We start from the raw sequence: 15,833 nt of genomic DNA, 5'->3' as shown, positions 1-15,833 counted from the left end.
TGGGCAGCCTGCTGGTGGCGCTGTCCAGGGAAAGTATAAATACTCGGGCATGGGCCCAGCTTCCTCAGGACATTCTTTAACAGGAACTAGTGAAGGACACAACTAGATCTCCATGTTGAAAAACAGTTGATTAAAGCCTTTTTTAATACTTAGACCAAGTGCCTAGTAGTTTTCTTATGTCAGTGAGCCTGGGGATTGGGAGGAATTTAGAATTCAGCAAAGGAGGACCAAGAAATTGATAACGAAAGGGAAAATGGAACATGAGAGTAAGCGAGCGAGAGGCATAAAAACAGACTGAAAAAGCTTCTATAGGGATGTAAAAAGGAACAGTAAGCGTGGGTCCCTTACAGATTGAGACAGGAGAAATTATAATGGGGAATAAGGAAATGGCAGAGAAATTGAACAAATACTTTGTGTCTGTCTTCATGGAAGACAACACAAAAAACCTCCCGGAAATAGTGAAGAACCAAGGCTCTAGCGAGAATGTGTGTGTGCTGTGCTGTGAGGAGGATGCCAAGAAACTCCAGGATGACTTGGACAGGTTGGGTGATTGGGCAGAAGCATGGCAGATGCAGTATAATGTGGATAAATGCGAGGTTATCCACTTTGGTGTCAAAAACAGGAAGGCAGATTATTATCCGAATGGCAATAGATTGGGAGAAGGGGAAGTGCAACAAGACCTTGGTGTCCTTGTGCACAGGTCGCTGAAGGTAAGCATGCAGGTGCAGCAGGCGGTTAAGAAGGCAAATGGTATGTTGGCCTTCATAGCAAGAGGGTTTGAGTACAGGAACAAGGATGTCTTGCTACAGTTGTACAGGGCCTTGGTGAGACCACATCTTGAGTATTGTGTGCAGTTTTGGTCGCCTTACCTGAGGAAGGATGTTCTTGCCATGGAGGGAGTTCAGCGAAGATTCACCAGGCTGATACCTGGGATGGCAGGAATGACGTATGAGGAGAGATTGGGTCGATTGGGCTTATACTCGCTGGAGTTTAAAAGAATGAGAGGGGATCTCATTGAAACTTATAAAATTCTGACAGGACTGGACAGACTAGATGCAGGAAGGATGTTCCCGATGGTCGGGGAGTCCAGAACCAGGGGTCACAGTCTAAGGATAAGGGGTAAGCCATTTAGGACAGAAATGAGGAGGAATTTCTTCACCCACCCAGAGAGTGGTGAACCTGTGGAATTCTCTACCACAGAAGGCAGTAGAGGCCAATTCTTTAAATATATTCAAGAAGGAGTTGGATATATTTCTTAAGGCTAAAGGGATCAAGGGGTATGGGGAGAAAGCAGGGACAGGGTACTGAATTTGGATGATCAGCCATGATCGAATTGAATGGTGGAGCAAGCTCGAGGGGCCGAATGGCCTACTCCTGCTCCTATCTTCTATGTTTCTATGAATGAGGAACTGAAAGAAATTAGTATTAGTAAAAAAATAGTACTGGAGAAATGAATGGGATGAAAGCCGATAAATCCCCTGGACCTGATGGCTTACATCCTAGGGTTTTAAAAGAAGTGGCTATAGAGATAGTGGATGCATTGGTTGTCATTTTCCAAAATTCCATAGATTCTAGAACGGTTCCCGCAGATTGGAAGAGAGCAAATGTAACCCCACTATTTAAGAAAGGAGGGAAGAGAGAAAACAGGGAACTACAGACCAGTTAGCCTGACATTAGTAGGGAAAATGCTAGAATCTATTATTAAGGACATGGTAACAAGGCACATAGAAAATAGTAATAGGATTGGGCAGAGTCAACACGGATTTAGGAAAAGGAAATCATGTTTGACAAGTCTGTTAGTTTTTTGAGGTTGTAACTAGCAGAATAGATGAGGGGGAACCAGTGGCTGTGGTGTATTTGGATTTTTAGAAGGCATTCAATAAGGTGCCACACAAGAAGTTATTAAACAAAATTAGGGCTCCTGGGATTGGGGGTAATATACAAGCATGGATTGAGGATTGGTTAGCAGACAGAAAACAGAGTAGGAATAAACGGGTCATTTTCGGGTTGGCAGGCTGTAACTAGTGGGGTACCGCAAGGATCAGTGCTTGGGCCTCAGCTATTCACAATCTATATCAATGAGTTGGATGAGGGGACCAAATGAAATACATTAAAGTTTGCTGATGATACAAAGCTGGGTGGGAATGTAAGTTGTGAGGAGGATGCAAGGAGGCTTCAAGGGGATATAGACAGGCTAAGTGAGTGGGCGAGAACATGGCAAATGAATTATAATGTGGAGAAATGTGAAGTTATCCACTTTGGTAGGAAAAATAGAAAAGCAGAGTATTTTTTAAATGGTGAAAGATTGGGAAATGTTGGTATAGTAATCTGGGATGCAATGTTTAAGTTATCCACCAGATGGAGCCAAATATTAAGGGTTCACATTCACCAGTATTTAAGGTAATGGGTCATGTATTCAATGTCCTGGTACACCAGTTAACACGGTAATGTGGCATTGCATTATGGGTATGACTCAGAGGGATCCTCCATCTTGGCTCGTGCAGTAAGAATTATGTGCCTGGCTTCCAGCTTGTAAGAGCTATGTCTCTTTGCTACACCGTGTAAATAAACAGTTGGGCTTGTTCCTAATATCTTGCTTCTCTCAGTTTCTGACCTTACCACTCGGATATCACATATTGGCGACGAGGATAAACAGATCACGATTTGATGAAGAATAAAAAAGAAAAGGAACACTGAATAACGGATCATGGCTGCTGCGGTAGGAAAGATCTCTGCTTTTGATGTTCGGACGCAGGCCTGGGATGAATACTGCGAGGTGCTGATGCATTTCTTTGAAGAAAATGATATAAATGATGTCGGAAAAAGGAGAGCTATTTTGCTCACTTCCGTGGGAAGTCAGACGTATAGTTTAATGAGAAACTTATGCAGTCCTGCAAAGCCTGGAGACGGATCATTTGCTGACTTAGTGGCCTTGCTAAAGGACCATTTCAATCCCAGACCGAGTGAGATTGTACAGCGTTTCAAATTTAATTCACGGAACAGAAAACCGGGAGAGACTGTATTGGATTATGTAGCGGTGTTGCGAAAATTGGCACACGATTGCAATTACGGCAACAACCTGAAAGACATGCTGAGAGATAGGCTAGTTTGCGGGATAATGGATGATCAAATGCAGCGGAGATTGTTGTCCGAGACTGGGCTTACGTATGAAAAAGCGTTGGAACTTGCTCAAGCCATAGAGACAGCGAACCGAGATGTAAAAGAAATACAAGGTTCAGACTGGGCTACTACAAAGCAAGTTGCAGGTCAGGTTATTGTGCACAAGTTAAACATGCGTCAGAAACCACAACGTGAGCATGTAAAGGCGTGTTATAGATGCAATGGCGATCACCTGGCGAGGGAATGCAGGTTTCTGGAGGAAAAGTGCCACAAGTGTGGGAAAAAAGGACACATAAAACGTGCATGCAGGGCAAAAGCAATCGTGGAGGAATACAAACCAAAAGGGGGAGGAAAGCAAAACCAAGGAAGAGAAGTGAAAAAACAGGGAGCACATCACATCAGCGGAGAAGCTGAGAAAGAAGACGACATGTTCATAATGCATAGTATGGTAGAGAACATTCCAAAAGTGGATCCTATCACTTTGCAACTGACAGTAAATGACTCTAAGGTCAACTTTGAAGTGGATACAGGATGCGGGGTAACCATAATGAACAGGGAGGAGTACTCAAAATTGTGGAACTGTGCAAAAGTTCCAGAGTTAAAGTCTTGCTCTATGCAGCTTAAAACATATACCGGTGAACGAGTGGCGACATTGGGTACAGCTACTGTAACTGTGCAACACAGGGACACCGTGGAACAGCTACCTGTAGTTGTAGTATCGGGTTCCGGACCAAACCTGTTAGGTCGGGGCTGGATACAAGGACTTAAATTAGATTGGGGAGCAATAAATCAACTAGAGGGAGGCAAACAGTTGTCTTTGCAAGAAGTGTTGATTGAACATGAGAACGTGTTCAAGGAAGAACTTGGCACATTTAATGGCCCCCCAGCTAAGATTTATGTAGACAAGGAGGCACTGCCAAGGTTTTTTAAACAACGACCTGTGCCGTATGCCATGAAACCGAAGGTAGAGGTTGAGCTTGATCGTCTTTTGAGAGAGAACATACTGGAACCTGTGAAATGTTCAGAATGGGCAGCTCCCATTGTACCTGTTTTAAAACCGGACAATTCGGTAAGACTCTGTGGAGATTATAAATTGACAGTAAATAGGGTGTCCAAACTAGAACAGTATCCTATTCCCAAAACAGAGGATCTCTTTGCAAACCTGGCTGGAGGGAAGAAATTCACGAAGCTGGATATGAGTCATGCATACTTGCAGATTACACTAGATGAGGAATCCAAGAAGTATGTAACCATAAATACACACAAGGGTTTGTTTGCCTATAACCGCTTACCATTCGGTGTCTCATCTAGTCCAGCTACTTTCCAGAGGACTATCGAGGGTGTACTGCAAGGGATCCCACATGTTTCAATCTATCTGGATGACATTCTGGTGACGGGAAGAACCGACCAGGAGCATCTGAGCACTCTGAGAGAGGTACTACAAAGATTGGATAAGGCGGGGTTACGGCTCAAGAGGAGTAAGTGCACTTTCCTGGGGAATGAGGCCGTGTTCCTGGGACACAGAGTGGACGCCACCGGGCTCCATCCAATCAAGGAGAAGGTACAAGCACTGCAGGAGGCCCCAGCTCCTACCAATGTGACTGAGTTAAAAGCTTACCTGGGACTGCTGAACTATTATAACAGATTTTTACCAAACTTGGCAACAGTGTTAGCACCTCTTCACAAACTTCTGCGCAAGGAGACACAGTGGCAGTGGGAAGAGGAACAGAGGGTTTCATTTGAACAGTCCAAGAAACTGATGCTGTCCTCGGATGTGCTGGTTCACTACAATGCAGAGAAAGACATCATTCCCTCTTGTGATGCTTCACCTTACGGGGTGGGGGCGGTTCTTTCACACAGCTTGGAAGATGGAACAGAAAGACCAATAGGGTTTATGTCTCGAACTCTAACACCAGCGGAAAAAAACTATTCCCAGTTAGATAAAGAGGGGTTAGCAGTAATGTTTGGGTTACGGAGGTTTCACAAGTACATATATGGCAGGAAATTCACCATATGCACCGATCATAAACCTCTTCTATCTCTTTTTAATGAAATGAAAGCAGTACCACAGATGGTGTCACCCCGGATCCAGAGGTGGGCAGCGACGTTGAGGGCGTACGAGTATGTCATCGTTTACAAGGTGGGCAAATACCATGGGAACGCAGATGCCTTGAGCCGTCTTCCACTGCCAGGCACACCTATCCGTGCAGCTCCAGAGGACAGAGTTTTGATGTTGGAGGACACGGACACAGCAATTGTGACCGCAGAACAAGTAAGGACATGGACCGGTAAAGATCCAGTACTGTCTAGAGTCCGAGAATATGTGATGAGCAGTTGGCCACAGCATCCGGAAGGGACTGATTTCATACCTTACAGTGTCAGGAAGACAGAGCTGAGTGTGCAGGATGGTTGCGTGTTGTGGGGAGCACGAGTGATTATTCCACAGCCAGCACGACAGTCTATCCTAGGGCAACTACATCAGTGTCATCCTGGAGTTTCGCGTATGAAAGCCTTGGCAAGGAGTTACTTGTGGTGGCCAAAACTAGATGAGGAGACAGAAAATCTAGTCAAGACATGCAGCACTTGTCAAGTACACAGGAAGGCACCAGCAGCGGCTCCTCTCCACCCCTGGGAGTGGCCGGATAAACCATGGAGAAGATTACATGTAGATTATGCGGGTCCATCCATGGGAAAGATGTTCCTCATAATCATTGATGCCCATTCCAAATGGGTGGATGTTTATCCTGTAAATTCTGCTTCATCTACTGTTACTATAGACTGCCTGCGTAGGAGTTTTAGTAATCAAGGGCTACCGGAGATCGTAGTAAGCGACAATGCCACATGTTTTGTGAGTACAGAAACAAAAGAGTTCATGAGAAACAATGGCATAGTGCACGTGACCTCAGCTCCATATCATCCATCTTCAAATGGACTTGCGGAGAGAGCCGTACAAACAATTAAGGAGATGATGAAAAAAAGTGCAGAAGGGAGTCACGAGTTCTGTTCAGCTACAGAATAACACCTCAATCTACCACAGGACTCTCTCCTGCTGAGCTGTTGTTAGGACATCGACTACGCTCCACTCTTGACCTGGTTCACCCAGATCTAAAAAGGAAGGTGGAAAACCGACAAATATTTCTTGAGGAGGCTGAAGGGATGTAATCTGTCACCCCCGATCCTCTCTAACTTCTACCGCTGCACTATAGAGAGCATCCTGACAAACTGTATCACGGTATGGTACGACAGCTGTAGCTCCCATGACCGGAAAGCCCTGCAGCGGGTAGTCAAAACTGCCCAACGCATTACCGGCACCCAGCTACCGACCATAGAACATATATATCAGAAACGCTGCCTACGGAGGGCACGGTCCATCATCAAAGACCCTACCCACCCCAGCCACAGTCTGTTCGCCCTCCTACCATCTGGAAGACGCTACAGATGCATTCGCACCCGTACGACCAGATTTAGGAACAGCTTCTTTCCCAGGGCTGTCATCCTACTGAACTCCACAAATAAACACTAAAGCCTGCACATCTGCCGATGCACTTTATTATGGTCATATTTATGCTAATATATATGTACAAATGTATGTTGAAATGTTTAAGTGTCCTAATCCAAATTGTACAGTCCCGGGAGCCGCAAGCCTACATTTCGTTGTACTGCACTTGTGCACTAACAATGACAATAAAAGTTGATTTGATTTGAGGAGAACCATGACAGAAGGACAAAGAGCCGCAGTTTTGGAGAAGGAGATGCGGTCCTTACCAGGAATTTCAGTTATGGTCCAAAATGGATTCCTGGCGTCATAGACTCAATGACCGGTCCAGTATCATATACGGTCATGGTGGGAACTGGTCAGGTAGTACGCAGACATGTAGATCAGATACTGACCAGACAAGGGGAAATCGAAATGGAGGTTCCAGAGGAGATGTCGGAGGACAAGTTGGCCCCCAGTTATCCAAATGCATCGGTGGTACCACCACCACGAACAGAGTCAGTTCCACCTGGACCCCTTCGTCAAGAGGAAACCATCGTAGCAGAGTCAGATACTTTGAGTACTGCTCAGGAGCAGCAGGTGGCTCTACCATAACCAAGCAGGGACTTGACTGGAAGACGTTCACCAAGGTGTCACAAGCCACCAGAGAGATTGATAACAACCTGCTAAATTCGTTCAGTATGGACTATCGTTAAAGGAGTTTCCTTATGGGACTTTTTAAGAATGTTGTTAAGAAATTAATGTTCAACTTAAGAGGGGAGGGATATAGTAATCTGGGGTGTAATGTTTAAGTTATCTACCAGATGGAGCCAAATATTAAGGGTTCACATTCACCAGTATTTAAGGTAATGGGTCATGTATTCAATGTCCTGGTACACCAGTTAACACGGTAATGTGGCATTGCATTATGGGCATGATTCAGAGGGATCCTCCATCTTGGCTCGTACAGTAAGAATTATGTGCCTGGCTTCCAGCTTGTAAGAGCTATGTCTCTCTGCTACACCGTGTAAATAAACAGTTGGGTTTGTTCCTAATATCTCGCTTCTCTCAGTTTCTGACCTTACCACTCGGATATCACTGTTGGCATTCAGAGGGACCTGGGTGTCCTTGTACACGAAATCACTGAAAGTTAACATGCAGGTACAGCAAGCAATTAGGAAAGCAAATGGTATGTTGGCCTTTATTACAAGAGGATTTGAGTATAAGAGTAAAGATGTCTTACTGCAATTATATAGGGCCCTGGTGAGACCACACCTGGAGTACTGTGTGCAGTTTTGGTCTCCTTACCTAAGGAAGGATATACTTGCCATAGAGGGAGTGCAACAAAGGTTCACCAGACTGGTTCCTGGGATGGGGGATTGTCCTATGAGGAGAGATTGAGTAGACTAGGCCTATATTCTCTAGAGTTTAGAAGAATGAGAGGTGGTTTCATTGAAACATACAAAATTCAGGGTAGATGCAGGGAGGATGTTTCCCCTGGCTGGGGAGTCTAGAACCAGGGGTCATATTCTCAGAATAAGGGATTGGCCATTTAGGACTGAGATGAGGAGAAATTTCTTCACACAGAGGGCGGTGAATCTTTGGAATTCTCTACCCCAGAGGGCTGTGGAGGCTCAGTCATTGAATATATTCAAGACAGAGATCGATAGATTTTTGAATATTAAGGGAATCAAGAGATGCGGGGATAGTGCAGGAAAGTGGAGTTGAGGTAGAAGATCAGCCATGATCTTATTGAATGGCGGAGCAGGCTCGAGGGGCCGAATGGCCGACTCCTGCTCCTATTTTATATGTTATAAAAGATGTAATTTACTGTAAGCAAGTGCTATTTTATTTTATTTTTATCTGTTCTGTATTGTGTTTAGTGAATAAAATATTGGTCTGAATTAAATTAGAACTATTGAGGTTTAACTAACCTATTAAATGGTGAAAACCCGACTTTCATTGTGGCCAGTGAAATTCTGGTTGTTTTAAATTGTGTGGGGGTCTCTAGATCCGGACATGGGGCTTTCACATTAAAAAAAGGGGGAAGACACCCTATAGTTGGAACAGAATTGGTTCACACAGTTTAAAGTCAAAAGTGATGTTGACAACAATTTTTGCTGGTTTTAACTGATTTTTAATTCATATGGATAGATAAAAGTTGGTAACATTTGTGTGCCTTCGTGGCTCACGTTTTGAAAATTGGAACTAAAGGAAAAGCTGTAATTTTATGAATTTAATTGCATCAGGAAGTTTTGTGCAAGTTTTAAAAGGTACAAAGACTGAGGAAAAAAATATTAAAAAGATGGCGTTTGCTTGTTTGGGAAAGTTTTCTTAATTTTAGGTGAAGTGACGCAATGGCATCTTACAATATTTCACTCCGCCTTCTTATAAACCTACAAAGGAGTTAACCCTTTCCGCTGACAGCTGTTTTCTTAATTCACCAAGCAACCACTTTTGTATTGCTGAATGTAAATTTATATGGGGCATTATTAAATTTAATTTAAGTGGCTATTTCCCAAGGTGACAAAAGGAAATTATGAATTGTCAAATTAACCCATTGGGCTCTTAAGCGGAGCCCCAATGGATTCTCGGTTTCTTTTTTCCTATAAACAGGGGACCACAGTTTCCCGGACCTAATAAGGGTTGATGGCATAGCAAGAGATCCAGCAGTTTTAATAATTTATCTGCAGACATTAAATGTTAAGGGGTGAAAAGTTATCGTGGGTAGGCGGGAATGTGGATTAATCGGATCATCAGCCATGATCTTATTGAATGGCGGAGCAGGCTCGAAGGGCCGAGTGGCCTACTCCTGCTCCTAATTCGTATGTTGCAGCATGGTGAAGATTTGGACACATGAGTTTGCCCTTCATGGGCTCGGACTTAACCCAGTCAGGTTCATTTGTATTTTCTGAGACAGAGTGCCCAAGAGGGGGAGATATGGAAGTTACCTCCAAACTAATTGTGAACACTTCTGTCTCTTTGAAATGATAAAAATGGACTCGGGCACATTATATCGGGTTCTTTTAGAACAATGAAAGGTCCAAGAGGAAGTTCGGTTAAATAAGATTAAAACAAACAAAATGTGTTAAAAATTGGATCAAGTGGGAACATTTGAACTATGATAATATTGTATTGGACAGTAAATTTCCTCCGGGGCTCATGAATGAGATGAAATGGTGAATACTGTGTAAAATTGAATGAGGGGAAAAGTGAGTGAGGATATAAGATGAAAACAGGAAAATTACACCACCAAATGGGAATTTTTCTAAAATCTTTGTTCTTAGGTGAATTGGCATAAATCACCTGGGTGCAATCTGCTATTAATGTACATTCTTGTGAAAGTCAGGGAAGTGTAGTTAAGAATAGTAAATTGATAAGTTTTCTCTCAAGAGATGTTTGTGTCATTGCTTATACTGAACAATAAGAAAACTGCATTTGATAGCCTGGCCACTACCCAAGACATCGGGACCACACAGGAGCAGATGAGCAAAGATCTCCAGACACCCCACAGTCTTTTGACAAGATCAGCAGAAAGCCAGAGAATGGCTTGGATCAGATGTCACATGTGGTATGACATTGGGATGTGTGCGCGCAAATGTGTTACGTGTGAAGCAACTAGCATGTGGGAATGCATGTTGAACTTACACTGAAGACCGGTCTCAGACATGCTCAGTTATTGACAACAGCACCACAAGAAATGGCTAATATGGCTCAGGAGCATGAGAAAACTTTAAATCATGAAGGCACCGACACAGACTTCATAGAGAAACCGACTTTGAAATAATCAGGAGAGAGTTAAACGCAATGTCAGAGAGATTAAAATTAAATGTAAAGAGAAGGCTGAAGCTTGTAGAGAGGCTAAAAACAAAAAAAGCTGGGCGGCCTAGGCCTGTCTGTCTGGACAAGGGGGTGCGCATGCACATGGTTGTATACAAATCAGCTACAAGCTGAAGGTAAGAGACAAGGAGGCCATAATTTACAGGTTCCATAACAAAACATGGATCCAAGTAAAAAGCGACCTCCATGAGGAAGCAGAGGACCTCAAACGGGTTAGGTTTGGAATCAGTGATAAACCGAGGTATAGCCTCTCAAATGCATAATTTCGGTGGTATTGGAGAAAAAACCCTATCGCTCCTTGGGAAGATTGTTTGCGCATATGGGACTCCCAATGAGAATAAAACTGGATGGATCACCTGGCATCGACCTAGGCACCGGCTTCGGACATGACAACAGCACGCCCAGCCCAGTCGATCCTGCAAAGTCCTCCTCACTGACATCTGAGGACGTGCCAAAATTGAGAGAGTGGTCCCACAGACTGGTCAAGCAACATCCTGACAGTCATACTCAAAGAATCATAACTTTCAGCCAATGTCCCAGACTCCTCCATCACCATCCATGGGTATTCCTGTTCCAGCAGCAGAAGTGGCAGCACAGTGGTATACGGGAGGGAGGGAGTGGCCCTGGGAGTCCTCAATATTGACTCCGGACCCCATGAAGTCTCATGGCTTCAGGTCAAGCATGGGCAAGGAAACCTCCTGCTGATTACCACCTACCGTCCTCCCTCAGCTGATGAATCAGTACCCCTCCATGTTGAACACCACTTGGAAGAAGCACTGAGAGTACCAAGGGCACAGAATGTACTCTGGGTGGGGGACTTCAATGTCCATTAGAGTGGCTCGGTAGCACCACTACTGACCGAGCCCTGAAAGACATAGCTGCCAGACTGGGCCTGCAGTAGGTGGTGAGAGAACCAACACAAGGGCACAACCTACTTGACCTCGTCCTCATCATCTACCTGACGTAGATGCATCTATTACAGGCCAGTGAGCCTAACATCAGTGGTAGGGAAATTATTGGAAAAAATTCTGAGGGACAGAATTAGTCTTCACTTGGAGAGGCAAGGATTAATCAAGGATAGTCAGCATAGCTTTGTCAGGGGGAGATCATGTCTAACCAATTTGATTGAATTTTTCGAGGGGGTGACTAAGTGTGTGGATGAGGGTAGTGCAGTGGATGTGGTATACATGGACTTCATGTAAGGCTTTTGACAAAGTCCCACATGGGAGACTGGTCAAGAAGGTAAGAGCCCATGGGATCCAGGGCAAGTTGGCACATTGGATCCAAAATTGGCTTAGTGGCAGGAGGCAGAGGGTGATGGTCGAAGGTTGTTTTTGTGACTGGAAGCCTGTGTCCAGTGGTGTACCGCAGGGATCGGTGCTGGGTCCTTTGCTGTTTGTAGTGCACATTAATGATTTCGATATTAATGTAGGAGGTATGATCAGTAAGTTCGCAGATGACACGAAAATTGGTGGAGTGGTAAATAGTGAGGAGGGAAGCCTCAGGCTACAGGACGATATAGACGGGTTGGTCAGATTGGCAGAACAGTGGCAAATGGAATTTAACCCTGAAAAGTGTGAGGTGATGCATTTTGGGAGGACTAACAAGGCAAGGGAATACACAATGAATGGTAGGACCCTAGGAAGGACAGAGGATCAGAGGGACCTTGCTGTGCATGTACATAGATCCCTGAAGGCAGCAGGACAGGTAGATAAGGTGGTTAAAAAGGCATATGGGATACTTGCCTTCATTAGCCGAGGCATAGAATATAAGAGCAGGGAGGTTATGATGGAGCTGTACAAAACGCTGGTGAGGCCACAGCTGGAATACTGTGTGCAGTTCTGGTCACCACACTATAGGAAGGATGTGATTACATTGGAGAGGGTGCAGAGGAGATTCACCAGGATGTTACCTGGGCTGGAGCGCTTCAGCTATGAAGAGACTGGACAGGCTGGGGTTGTTTTCCTTGGAGCAGAGGAGGCCAAGGGGGGGACCTGATTGAGGTGTACAAAATTATGAGGAGGGTAGATAGAAAGGAACTTTTCCCCTTAGTAGAGGGGTCAATAACCAGGGGGCATAGTTTCAAGTTAAGGAGCAGGAAGTTTAAAGGGGATTTGAGGAAAAACTTTTTCACCCAGAGGGTGGTTGGAATCTGGAACTCACTGCCTGAAAGGGTGGTAGAGGCAGGAACCCTCACAACATTCAAGAACCATTTAAATAAGCACTTGAAACACCATAGCATACAAGGCTACGGACCAAGTGCTGGAAAATGGTATTAGAATAGACAGGGCTTGATAGCCGGCGTGGACACGGATGGGCCGAAGGGCCTCTTTCTGTGCTGTATAACTCTATGACTCTATGACCTTCTCTCCATCAAAGGGTCAAAAGTTGAGATGTTTGCTGATGATTGGACACTGTTCAGTTCCATTTGCAACTCCTCAGATAATGAAGCAGTCCATGCCCTCATGCAGCAAGACCTGGACAACATTCAGGCTTGGGCTGATAAGTGGCAAGTAACATTCGCGGAACACAAGTGCCAGGCAATGACTATATCAAAAAATGAGAGTCTAACCACCACCCCTTGACATTCAATGGCATTACCATCGCAGAATCCCCCACTATCAACATCCTGGGGGGGTCACCATTGACCAGCAATTTAACTGGACCAGCCATATAAATATTGTGGCTACAAGAGCGGGTCAGAGGTGTATGTCTCACCTCCTCACTCCCCAGAACTTTTCCACCATCTACAAGGCACAAGTAAGGAGTGTGATGGAATACTCTCCACTTGCCTGGATGAGTGCAGCTCCAACAACACTCGAAGCTCGACACCATCCAGGACAAAGCAGCCCGCTCGATTGGCACCCCATCCACCACCATAAACATTCACTCCCTCCACCACCGGCACACCGTGGCTGCAGTGTGTACCATCTACAAGATGCACTGCCGCAACTCACTGAGGCTTCTTCTGCAGCACCTCCTGCTTGATAGCACTGTCAACAGACAAGGGCAGCAGGCGCATGGGAACACCACCACCTGCAAGTCACACACCAGCCTGACTTGGAAATATATCGCCGATCCTTCATCGTTGCGGGGTCAAAATCCTGGAACTCCCTCCCTAACAGCATTGTGGGAGTACCTTCACCACACGGACTGCAACGGTGGCTCACCACTACCTTCTCAAGGGCAATTAGGGATGGCCAATAAATGCTGGCCTTGCCAGCGATACCCACATCCCAAGAACGAATAATAAAAAAACAGGAAGAATCCCCTGAACGAGGTTGGATTAGACACAAAATAACAACAGAAAATGCTGGAAAAACTCAGCAAGTCAGGCAACATCCGTGGAGAGAAATTTGAGTTGACGTTTCGGGTTTGACCCTTGAAGAAGGGTCAAACCCGAAACGTCAACTCAAATTTCTCTCCACGGATGTTGCCTGACTTGCTGAGTTTTTCCAGCATTTTCTGTTGTTATTTCGGATTTCCAACATCTGCAGTATTTTGCTATTGGATTAGACACACCCTGATTCCAAACACTAAATTGGTCACGGAATTAAAAGGATTCAGTTACAGAGTTAGTATCATCACACTAGTGCAAAAAGTAATACAAGAACATTGTAAAAGACTTCAATACAAACTTAAAAGGTAATTACAGGTTATTTTAAAGTAAGAAATGTCTTATGTTGATAAGTAATATTAACTATTGATTTGTCAAGTACAAACGCTGATGCTGATCATCATAAAACACTAAAATGTAGGTGGGACCAAAAAAGACATCCCACCTCACAAAAAGAACGCTACCTGTCCGATCCAGCAAAAGAACCCAAATGTGAATGGACTAGAAGTAATTGAATCAGGAAATGTATTATATAACAATGTGCATTTGAAATTCTACCAGTTGTGTTAAACATGAGCTTGAATCGGTCATCTAGATTATGTGAAGAGAGTTATTCACAATTAATAGACTAAATGGCAAGAGAATTAGTAAAGGATGTGATAGTAAAGAATAGAAAACAGGAATCAAAAGCTGAGGAATATGGAGAACATAAAGGAGAATCAGTTTAAATCGCAAAGAAAGCGAGTGCTGGCAGAATGGCTAGGAATAGGAGCCATGGCAGAGTTAGCAGGAGTAAACAGAATAGATATAGAAAGTATGTGGGAACACAATGAGGTAATGAAGAGGCAATTAAAAAGATTATTGGCAAACAATGAGGCTAACCAGAATCAGGACCTTACTAGAGGTATTGTGTGTAGCCTCTATGCGACATGTGTGATGAATGTGGTACAGAAGGGACTGACAACTTAGAGGGTAATCAAATCCCTTTGTTTATTCATGATGAACAACTGAGAAAATGGTTCAAAGGAACCACGGATATAGACTATAATATGATGCGCCAGATGGGAGTGGCATTATTGGCCCTCTGAAATGAGGGATGGGACGAGGAAATCACACCGGTGGTATTGGCACTACTCGTTAGCAAAGCATGGGAGTCAACCTTGCCAAGTGTATCCAGTAAAGCCTAGCGAAGTGAGTACTCTGGAATAGGCCCGATATATAAACAATAATGAAAATACCCACGTAATCTGATGAAGAATGTTGGAACTTGGATAGCACTGGCCAGAGAGTGCTGCACCCTAAAAGGAACCACTTGAGTTTGTAGTTGTGTTGTACGAAAACATACCACTCTAGCCTCTGACTTCATAATTGATGAAGAAACACCCAATTGTAAGATGAGTCAAAGAATCTGGGAAGAGGGATGAACTAATATAATACTGGAATTTTTGGAGGATGTAACTGGTAGAATAGATATGGGAGAACCAGTAGATGTGGTGTATTTGGACTTTCAGAAGGCTTTTGATAAGGTCCCGCATAAGAGATTAGCGTGCAAAGTTAAATCACATGGGATTGGGGGGTAAGGTACTGACTTGGATAGAGAACTGGTTGGCAGACAGGAAGCAAAGAGTTGGAATAAACGGGTCTTTTTCCGAGTGGCTGCCACTGACTAGTGGGGTACCGCAGGGATCGGTGCTAGGACCCCAGCTATTCACACAATATATTAATGATCTAGACGAGGGAACTAGATGTAATATCTCCAAGTTTGCAGACGACACAAAGCTGGGTGGGTGTGTGTGCTGTGAAGAGGATGCCGAGAAACTCCAGTATGATTTGGACAGGTTGGGTGATTGGGCAGATGCAGTATAATGTGGATAAATGCGAGGTTATCCACTTTGATGCCAAAAACAGGAAGGCAGATTATTATCTGAACGGCAATAGATTGGGAAAAGGGGAAGTGCAATGAGACCTGGGTGTCCTTATGCACCAGTCGCTGAAGGTAAGCATGCAGGTGCAGCAGGCGGTTAAGAAGGCAAATGGTATGTTGGCCTTCATAGCGAGAGG

General features: G+C 44.4%; 1 protein-coding gene across 1 annotated transcript in view; it reads right to left on the bottom strand.

Annotated features, from left to right (window-relative positions):
• The window catches only part of LOC147125400 (glypican-4-like), a 263,841-nt gene that overhangs the window by 103,807 nt on the left and 144,201 nt on the right, over window positions 1-15,833 (bottom strand). The window lies entirely within an intron of this gene.

Source organism: Somniosus microcephalus, chromosome 1 (genome assembly GCF_052327205.1).
Source record: "Somniosus microcephalus isolate GS21.2 chromosome 1, FLI_Smic_1.0, whole genome shotgun sequence".
NCBI lineage: Eukaryota > Metazoa > Chordata > Chondrichthyes > Squaliformes > Somniosidae > Somniosus > Somniosus microcephalus.
Note: the sequence above shows the minus strand (reverse complement) of the source record. Positions and strands in the feature narration are given on the sequence as shown.